This window comes from Crocuta crocuta, unplaced genomic scaffold (assembly GCF_008692635.1).
Source record: "Crocuta crocuta isolate KB4526 unplaced genomic scaffold, BGI_CrCroc_1.0 scaffold167, whole genome shotgun sequence".
Lineage (NCBI taxonomy): Eukaryota > Metazoa > Chordata > Mammalia > Carnivora > Hyaenidae > Crocuta > Crocuta crocuta.
In genome coordinates this window covers 2,395,616-2,406,663 of record NW_027532406.1, presented here as the reverse complement: position 1 = coordinate 2,406,663, position 11,048 = coordinate 2,395,616, and the positions used below count along the sequence as shown (strand labels likewise).

The 11,048-nt window shown below is 38.0% G+C and overlaps 1 protein-coding gene across 2 annotated transcripts in view; it reads left to right on the top strand.

Annotated features, from left to right (window-relative positions):
• VCL (vinculin) overlaps positions 1–11,048 on the top strand; it is a 108,038-nt gene that overhangs the window by 24,893 nt on the left and 72,097 nt on the right. The gene's annotated exons all lie outside the window — the stretch shown is intronic.

The window sequence follows — 11,048 nt, the reverse complement described above, 5'->3', positions numbered from 1 at the left end:
TTTTTCCCCCCCCGCCTCTCTATGTCCCTCCCTCACTGGTGCTCTCTCTCAAAAATAAATAAATATTTTTTAAAAAGCATATAAGAACTGAATGATTTTGTTCAATCAGATGGCACAAATTCAGATGCCTACATGATAGGTAAATGTGTGAATCAGACTATTTAGAGGACATTGGGGGAGTGACAGGGCCTGTGGTAAACTGAAAAATGCAGGACCTGATTGAGGAAAACTGTTACTATCTCCAGCTTATTGTTGCCATATGGAAATGGAGCCTTGTGTTACCGGATCTTCCTGATATCCAGTAAAACCTGGAAATCTATATTCCTTTTTAATGTGAAATTTTCCATTAAAAAAAATACTGTGCCGTCAAATAAAATAGGTCTGTAGATTACACCTAGCCCGTATACTGCCATTTTGTCATTCCTGACAAATACTTCTCTCAGTCTTTCTCACAGCTTTCACAAGAAGAGCACTTTTATAACAGAAAATACTTAGAGGGGACTTGGATAAAGAATTTCGAAGAGTAGCTTCAGGAATTTTCACTCTGTGTAGATGCTGAGAGGGTTGCCTAGTGTAGGAATAATAAACCCAGGCACCGGGAACTGACATAAATGAGTGAAATGGTCTGGATGTTAAGATTAGAGGGAATGGTACACAGAGTATATTCCCTGCATAGGACATTTGGGTCCTAGCAAATTGTTTCTTTGTTGAAATACAAATCTGATGTGGCCAATCTTCTGGTATTTCAAGAGTTGTCAGAAATGTGTATCTTTATGAAATTTCTTGATTTAAAAACAGTGTGGGTGAAACATAAATTACCATTGGTCCAAATTCTGCACAAAGGCCACTAATTTGTAACTCGTGGCCTAGATGACTGTTTTCCTAAGTATATCCTACAAATCCCAATTCCCTCATAGGTTAGTAGGTATTAAGAAATTGGAAGGTGGTGGACTAAATAAAATTAAACAGATTTCCTGGCTGAAGGTTATCTTATATCCTTAAATAAACTAGCATGTTTTATAAATTCCTAAGAAGAAATAGCTCATAGACTCCACAGTTACAGTTAATATCTTTGTGGTCACTCACCATCCCTCTGGTCTCTGAGGAAGAAATGATTTCCTCTGGTAAACATTAGTTTAGTTAGAACATTTAGTTAGAATATACATGTTCTCTAGATTCTGCCCCTGTCTCTTTAGAGACCTTGCTTTACATTCAATTCTTGTTTCCTGCCTCCTTTTCTTTCAGCCTACCAACATGTTTGGTTTTCTTTAAAAAATAAAAATAACCCTTTCCTCACAGCATACACAAAAATTAACTTCAAATGGATTGTAGGCCTAAAGTGTAAGAGCTAAAACTATAACATTCTTAGAATAAAACAAAGGAATAAATCTCCATTACCTTGGTCATGCAAAGCCTTCTTAGATACTATACTAAAAGCACAAGCCACAAAAGAAAAAATAGATAACTTGAATTTCATCAAAATTAAAAACTTTTGTGCTACAAAGGATACCATCAAGAAAGCAAAGACAGCTCACAGACTGGGGGAGAATACTGGGGGAGAATATTCCATACAATGGAATATTATTTGTCAATAGAAAGCAATGAAGTACTGATATATGCTCCAGCGGGAAAGAAGCCAGTCACTAAAGGTCATATACTGTGTGGTTTTATTTGTATCAAACATAGGCACATCTGTAGAGACAGAAGGTAAATTACTGATTGCCTACAGCTGGTTGGGATGGAGAAGGGTAGGGGATAAATATAAGGAGTGACTGCTAATGATTCTTTTATTTCCGGAATGATGACAGTGTCCAGAAAATGATTACGGTGATGGTTGCACAACTTTCTGAATATACGAGAAACCATTAACTCTGGCAGTAGACAGTATTGACTGTTCTTTCACATTCTTGAAACTGTATTTCTCTGACTTTCATGGCATAGTTCTACCATTTCCCACATCCCACTCTCAGACATTTCCTTCTCAGCTCTTTTCACCAGCTTGTTCTTCTACCAGCTCTACTCTGTTTCTTCAGCCCAGGCATGTGAACTGAGGAACCCTCTCTTCAGCTGCTTATTGAGCAGTTGTGCATCCCCATCTCAACATCCCATATAGTTTCCCTCTCAGATCTGGTTTTCTCTTCTTGTATTACCTGTACTACCAAGTCCATTTGAGTCTGGAGCCTGGGAGTCATTCCAGCTTTCTCCCTTACCCTCTGCATGGAATGTCACGTAGATGCACCTCTTAAATCTGCCTTCATATCCATCCATACTGCTGCTGCTGCTTTAGTGTATCTTTAGTTTACTTTCACTAAGACTCTAAGCCCTGTGTGATTAGGGGCCACGTGTATTTTCTTCATTACTGTCTATAATACCTGGCACATTGTATGTTATATCAGTATTTGAATAAATGAACTGACAAATGAACTGGTCATCCTAGGTTTTTTTTTTCCCTTTGGTCCATTTTTGCTGCTGAATTTTTCTTACTGAAATGCAAACCTAATAATGTCTTTTGCTTAGAACCATTAAATAATTTCCCATTGTTTAGAGAATAAAGTCTAAATCCACTGCATACAAGGTCCTCCCTAATGAGGTCCCTTTCTGCTTCTCCAATTTCGTATCTTCTCTATATCACCTCCCTGTGGATTTGTATTCCCTGAACTGGCCATACCTTCACGTATGCTGTCCCACTGCTGGAAAGCTCTTTCTTTCCCATTACTCCTGGAGAAGAACTCTGATCAGCCTTTCTAGAGTTTCTTTTCCTCTGTGAAACCTCTCCTATATCACTGATGGAGAGCTGAAACTTGGATGTGACTCTGTTAGAGCACGCATTACACTGTGTTACAATGATTTGTTTAAGCATTTGCCTTGTCTTTCTGTAAAGGGCAAGGACTGAATCTCACTTATTTTTATATTGCCATCACACACAGTTTTGTGCACAGTGCCTGCCACATAGGAAGTACTCAACAAGTGGTTGATAAAATGAGTGAGTTGGAAATCATAGTAGGTTAGAGAGTCCTCATTTTTCTGGATATATGGTTTTTTATGAACACCTGACTCTAGTATATCATCTGTGAATAATGGAGAAAGTACAGTGAGGGGGTGGATGGATCACAAGTCTGTCACCACTGCAGGAAAACAAGCAAGTGTTGCTGATGGTGGGCACATACATTATTATCATCATTGTATGACTCAGACATGGTACTGGACACAGCTGCATATCAGAATGGCCCTTCAGTATAATGGATTGATCAGCCTAATACTTATACTATAGAAACAGATTTGAGCCAAACTAAGTGAAGGCAGAAGGGTGCACATTCCCTTGTCTGGTCACAATCAGTTGGTTTCCATCAGTTGGCTCCATAGCTGACCTACTCTAACTATAACTGTACATTAGGCTTACATTTTCATCATTTGCATTTTCTTGTGTAAATACATTAGGGGAGCACCTGGGTAGCTCAGTTGGTTAAGCATTTCAGCTCAGGTCATAATCCCACTGTTTGTAGGTTCAAGCCCTGATCGGGCTTTGTGCTGACAGTGTGGAACATGCTTCGGATTCTCTCTCTTCCTCTCTCTCTGCCCCTCCCCCTTTTAGCTCGTTCTTTTGCTCTCTCTCAAAAATGAATAAAAACATTAAAAAATACATTAGGGACATCTGTTGATTACCATCTCCCTGCACTCTTTAAATCTGATGTTCTATGGCTACCACTTATACTGTGTAAATCTCTAACTCAAATTCTCTCTTCTGTGTTTTGTCTTTCTGTTTTCTTATACTTAGTCTAGCTAAGGGAGACATCTACATTAACATATTTTTAGTCTGGTAATGACTTGAACCAGCCAAGCTTTTTTTCTCTTTTTCATTTTCTTTCTTTCTTTCTTTTTTCTTTTTGCTGGAAAGAAACCAAATCTCTCCACATTACTGAACCAAATTGAGTAGATTATGATAAAAGGAGTAATAATAACAACAGCAGAAGACAAAAGGCCTCTCACATAGAATTTTGAACTAAAGTCACATATTGAACAAAAGATATTTAAATTAACTACTGAACAAAGTAAGAGCTCTTCAGAAGAAACAGGGCTTCCAGCCAAGCCCGCTGAAAATGCCCCCAGGCCTCTTACTAATTCACTACCCTTATTTCAGTTTATCTGTCTAAGGATGCTTTATTTCTTATCTCATTCTCTTCCTACCACCTAGCGGACACATAGTTGGCACTTACTGCTGTTTATTCAATTGCCTCAAGAGTTAGAGGCAGTTCTCTGAAGAAGAAAATAAAAGAGAAGAAGAAGAAAATAAAAAAGTTTTAGCTGTGAATAGAACCAACAAATCTGAATTTCAGCAATGGAACAAAGCTTGGAAGTAATAAAATGTATTTACTATAAAGTTAGATTACTTTGAAAGGGTTGTTTTTAAATGCTCACCTGGAAAACTTAAGAACTTAGACTCTAACTAAGACCTATTTGGCATTCTTTTCNAGCCTGGGGCCTAAACTGAGATCAAGACCTGAGCTGAGATCAAGAGTCTAATACTCAAAACTGATCGAGTATCCAGGTGACCTTCCCGCTTTTTACCCTCTAACTATGGGCCTTTTTTTTTTTTTTTTTCCCCAGAGGGAATAAGATTTATTCTAAGGTTAAAAAATCAGGCATCTACCTTAACCTCACAGTCATAAAAATGTATAGATAAACAGGAAGTGAGAGCTTTTAAATTTTACATTTATTCATCATTTCATACTTTGCCTTGTTCTTGAAAAGAATTTGAAGTGGTAAATGAGGACTTAAGGTAGAAAAGATAAACTTAAAGGTAAATTTCCTTTATCAGAGAACTAAAATGTAGTTTGGCCAGCCTATAGTAGACAAGTAAGGAAATACCTACCTAAAGAGATCACGTAGTTTAGAAGAAATATTTGAGTAATTATGTGATTCATTTGAGGTCACATACATGACCATTTATTAGCTAAGCTTTTGCTAGAAACCAAGTCACTAAATTCCTATGCATGTGCCCTTAACATGTATGTAGCAAAAACATTTGGCTTAACTACTCAAGTGTTTTAATGACTGGTGCTGCACAGGTTCGAGAAGCATTTGTCCAAATTATTACTGACCTGCCTGTTTGCAAAGTGTAGCCTGTATTAGGAATCATGTGCTTCCCCATAGTAAGGCTGAGGCCTCCAGGAGTAATGTTTTTCCACAAGCCATGAAGATTCCTGCTAGTTAACAAAGAGCATTTTGTGAATTAATCCCTTTCTTAATTGTTCTACTCTTTTCATTTGGAAAAGATGGATACTAAAAAAGCTGTTTCTGTTTAGATAGTGTGGGGAAGGAGAAGGAAAGTGCATTTCCTGGTTGATGGCCAAAAATGTGAAGCTTTATCTTGGCTCTCCTAGATAGACTTTGCCAGTTGTTCACAAATAGAAGATGCTTTTCTGGTCCTGCATATCTTTAGAAACTGGCTTCTTTGGAACTTCTTGATAATTCAGTGATAGAACACTGAATTGGAAAGATCTAGAACAGAGGATGACAAACTTTGAACAAATAGGTTAAGTTACATAATCAATCTTCTCTGTCTTTGCTTGGCATGCAAAGCCCTTCCCAGGGTGACTCGAGTTTCCTTTCTACCCTCACTTCTTTTGCTCAGGTCACACCAGCCTGTTTTTCTTGTCTAGTCAACCATGTGCTCAAACACATCGGAGCCTTTGCCTGTTCTCTCCTTTCTGCTTGTACCGTCTAATCCCTCACTTCTCCATCTAGCAACTCTGCCTTTGCAGACCCAGCTCCTTTTTTTTTTTTTTTTTTTTTTTTGGGTGAAGAGACAACGTAGCAAAGGCAAAATTGAAGGTTAATCTAGAAGCTGTGTGAAGAGTGAGTTAGAAGAAGGAAGTCTAGAATCAGGAAGACCAGTTTTAGGAGACAGTGAAAGTCCCACAGGCCTGAGCTGTGCAATATAGTAACCACTAGCCAGATGTAGCACTTTAAAATTAATGGAAAGAAACCAATCTATGAAGGCTACATACAGGATGATTCTAATTATATGACATTCTAGAAAAGGCAAAACTATGGAGACAGTGAAAAGATTAGTGGTTGCTAGGAGTGAACTGTCATGTCAACTATGAGTTTTGGGTGATTATGATGTAGTCAGTGGTAGGTTTATGGGTAGTAACAAATGTACTTCTCTGGTGTGGGATGTTGATAATGGGGGAGGCTGTTGTATGGAACAGCAAGTGTATGGGAAATCTCTGTATCTTCCCCTTGGTTTTGCTGTGAACCTGCCATGCTATAAATGAAAAATAAAATCTTAATTAAAAAATTAATTGAAATTAAACAAAAAGTAATAATTTACTTTTTCAGTTGCATTAGCTATACTGCTCAATGGGCACATGTGGCTAATGGCTTCTGTATTGGGTAGGACAGTTCAGAAAGAACATTTCTTTCATAACAGAAAGTTCTGTTGGGCAGCATTGCTAAAAATCAATTCCTGAAATGAAAATGGCATTTATTCTACATAGTCATGCTTTATGTGTTATGCCTTAAAAATGGGAGCATTTATTCATTGTACCTAACTTAATTCTGGACCGAGCATATTGAAGATTGGAGTGACTGTGGATACTGTCACCACAAGTATGAATGCAGCTGAGAATAGCAAAGTAAGGGGTCCCTGGGTGACAGAGTCAGTTGAGCATCTGACTCTTTATTTTAGCTCAGGTAATGATCCCAGGGTTGTGGGATTGAGCCCCACATTGAGCTCTGGACTGTGTGGAGCCTGCTAAGATTCTGCCGCCCCCCCCAAGAGCACAGGCTCTGGAACCACATGCCCTTTTTTTTTTTCTTTCAATAGCTTCTGGTTAAGTAGCCTTTGAGTATATTTTATTAGCTACTTTTCTTTCCCCACTTACCCCTACCCTTAGAAAAGAGACATAAAATAATTAAATAAAATTCATTATCTTTAGTAATTCTCTCCACCGGGGTCAGAATATTGGCTATTTGCAAATCTGTTTTAATGGTTTTGTTGGATGTACTCGTGATTGCTTTATTTTTATTTTTATTAATTTTTTAAAAAACAGATTATTTTTATTTTTAAAATTTACTTTTTTTGAGAGAGACAGAGACAGCGTGAGTGGGGGAAGGGCAGAGAGAGAGGGAGAGGGAGGATCCCAAGCAGGCTCTGTGCTGCACAGGGCTCGAACTCCCGAAACTGTGAGATCATGACCTGAGCCAAAACCAAGATTTGGACTTAACCGACTGAGCTATCCAAGTGCCTCATGATTGTTTTATTTTCTGAGGATAAATCTTTGCCATATATCAGCCTTCTAGCATTGCTGCCTTCAAAGACCTTTTACCTAATTGATCGGAAGTCGTTTCTGATTCCCCCTCCCCTCCGTCTAGTCCCTTCCCCTCACTCCTTGCAGTCCAAGAGCAGGTCCTATTAGTTCTCCTTCCAAAAGAACGAATTCTCCATTTCCACTTTCATGTCTTATTTTAAGTCACTGCCATGTCTCTGCTGGATGACTGCAGTAGCCTCCGAACTGGTCACCCTGCTTCCCCTTACTCACTAAGATCACTTGGCCGTATAGCAGACAGAAATGTGTTTTTAGAAAGAAAATCAGATCATTTCAATCTGTTTAGCACTCCTCCTTCTTTTTTTTTTTAAATTTTTTTTTAATGTTTTTTATTTATTTTTAGGAGAGAGAGAGAGAGAGAGACAGCGTGAGCAGGGGAGGGCCAGAGAGAGAGGGAGTCACAGACTGAAACAGGCTCCAGGCTCTGAGCTGGCAGTCAGCACAGAGCCCGACGCGGGGCTCGAACCCACGAACCGCGAGATCATGACCCAAGCGAAAGTCGGACGCTTAACCGACTAAGCCACCCAGGCGCCCCAGCACTCCTCCTTCTTACAGTGTTTAGAAAAGATTCCACACATCTTAACCTGGCCTAAAAGCCTCTTTGCCATCTGGCTCTTGCCTTCTTTTTTTTATTTTTAAAATTTTTTTCTTAATGTTTTATTTATTTCTGAGAGAGAGAGAGACAGTGTGAGCAGGGGAGGTTCAGAGAAAGAGGGAGACACAGAATCCGAAACAGGCTCCAGGCTCTGAGCTGACTGTCAGCACAGAGCCCGACGTCGAGCTCGAACCCACGAACCGCGAGATCATGACCTGAGCCGAAGTTGGTCTCTTAACCGACTGAGCCACCCAGGCGCCCCTGGCCCTTGTCTTCTTATCCAACCCTATCACCACACCTCCCCTCACTGAATTTCAGCCACTCTGGCCTCCTTAAGCCTCCTTGGATATTCTCGAACTTTCCTGCCATAGGGTCTTTTTCTTGTTTCTCCCTCTGGAGTGTTCTTTCCCAGTTCTTGCACGAAGCTTCCTTTTCAGCTTCAGAGTCTCAACTCCAGGGCTATTCCTCAGAGAAGTTGTCTTTATCCACTCTTTAAAGTAGGCACCGTCTACTCCTACCCTGTACTCTTTTATAGCATCATCCTTACCATTAACTGGGGGGATTTTCTTTATTTATGTACTTGTGTACTCTCTGTCTACTCCTACTAGAATATAAGTTCCATGAGGTCAGGAGACTTATTTTTACTCCCTGTTCTAGCCCCAGTACCTAGAACAGTGCCTGGCTTATGTAGATGTACTCAATAAATGTTTCATAATGCTGAATAACTGAATGTTTTCTAAAGGAGGTATAAGAGGAACTCACTCCTCTTCTTCCCTTGCTCTCTTTGTCTCTGTGTGTGTAAAATAAATCTCCATGTGTCTGAATGTGAATATCCTACTAGGCCCTTTATACTCAGTATGAACTAGTGACTTTGTTGCTGAACTTTGTTTTTTATTTCATGAAATCATGGCCCACAGCTTTTTGAATGGTTGATTTTAGTTGGAAACTATAGTGAACAATACATCTGGAAATATTCTGTCGTGTTTTGATCCGAGAAATTCTAGAGAACCAGCTGCTGATTTGAAAGGCTTTTATTATGATACAGACAGTCTATTGTCTACAGAAGCACTGGCTATTACACAGTGGTATATGTGTTTTTCCTTTCTCTGAGCTATTAACTTGAGAGAAAAAACTTGTATTCATTAACTTATGCATGACTTGTATTCCCTGATAATAGTTTATTGTATTATTTTCTTTAGCTGATTTACTGTGCACTTAGGGATTTTTCTTACTTGTTTTTCTTCTTTAAATTCAGTCAAAAGTTAAATGGTTAAATGGTAGGATTGAGATATTTTCCATTCTGGGTTTTTAAAAAATTTACAGATTTCTGCATTAAACTGTGGTATATATTTATGATTTAGCACTTTTATGTAGCTTTATATTGGTAAAATGGTGGATTTCACCATTTACTATACTCAAGTTTACCTTTCTTAGAGTACTTTAGAATATGTGATATAGCTATAGTGAAAGAAAAATTGACATTCAAGCCCTACAGAGGAATAATTTTCAAGAAAGTGAGTATGTGTACCATTTGTGGTATAATAGATACATATGCACATAATCTGGTTAGTGGAGCTTTTAATATTTTGATATATTTTTATATTTTTAGCTATTACCATTTGGAAGATTTGTATGAAATGACTTAATTATTACAATTATTAGGTAGGAAATAATTGCATCTAAATAACCCAGAGTAACATTTCAATATTACTTTTTAAATTATAAAAATTATATATTCACATTGCAGAAGATTAGAAAATAGGAAATACTGATACAGAATTTCCTAAGCATCGGGGCGCCTGGGTGGCTTAGTCGGTTAAGCATCCGACTTTCGCTTAGGTCATGATCTCGCAGTTCGTGGGTTCGAGCCCTGCGTTGGGCTCTGTGCTGACTGCCAGCTCAGAGCCTGGAGCCTGTTTCAGAGTCTGTGACTCCCTCTGTCTCTGACCCTCCCCTGCTCACACTGTCTCTCTCTCTCTCTCCTAGAAATAAATAAATAAATAAATAAATAAAGAATTTCCTAAGCATCATTATAACCACTGTTAACATTTTGCTTTGTATTCTTTCAGTGTTTTGCTTTATACGTATGGATTTTTTTGGCTTGTTGTAATCATAGTATATTTATTATTTTTATTCTTCCTTTGAAATGAAATATAATGTCATAAAAATTTTCATGTAGTGCTGAGTCTTTATAACCATTGTTTTAATGGCTCTGTAGTACTCTATCTTAATTTACTTAACTGTTCCTCATTGTTGGATAAGTTATTTAAAAAAATGTTTTAGCTCTTATAACTAACATGATAGTGAATATTTTTGTGACTCTTGTTATTACCACATTTGGTATTATTGCTTATAGTGTATATTCACTTAAGTGGAATTCCTAGATATGACTTTTTATATCTCTTAATACATACTAGTAAATGCTTTTCCAAATAGAGTATGCCAGTTTACATTGCCACAGTAAAGGTATAGAACTATTACATTGTAGCATTGTATATTCTTTTTTTAGAGTTGCTCTATAATTAGGGGAGACATCATGTTTGAATTTATTTATTTTTAATTAAAAAAAATTTTTTTTAATTTTAGAGACAGCATGAGCGAGGGAGAGGGGCAGGCTCCACGCTTAATGCAGAGTCCAAGACAAGGCTTGATCTCAGGACCCTGGGATTGTGACTTGAGTGAGCTGACATCAAGAGTCAGATGCTCAACTGACTAAGCCAACCAAGCACCCCTAGTTTGAATTTATTTGATTAGTGGTGAAGTTGTGTATTTTCATGTTTGGTTTCTAGATTCAGCGTCATAATTGCTTTATCTTTTTTCAGTTCCAGTAATATGTTTCCCCCTCACCCGCTGTAAAGACCTTTTAACCTATTTATCTTGATTTATGTACTTCATGTACTGTGTTGGAGATATAGGGGTACCTGACTTTGGTGGAGCATGTGACTCTTGATCTTGGGGCTGTGAGTTTGAGCCCCACATTGGGTGTAGAGATTCCTTAAAAATAAAATCTTAAAAAAAAGAAAGTAGTTCGTCAGTTAAACATATATACATGATCTCAGTGATGAGTTTATCTCTCTCTTTTTTTTTTTTTTTTTTTTTTTTTTTTTTTTTGTTTTCCTTTT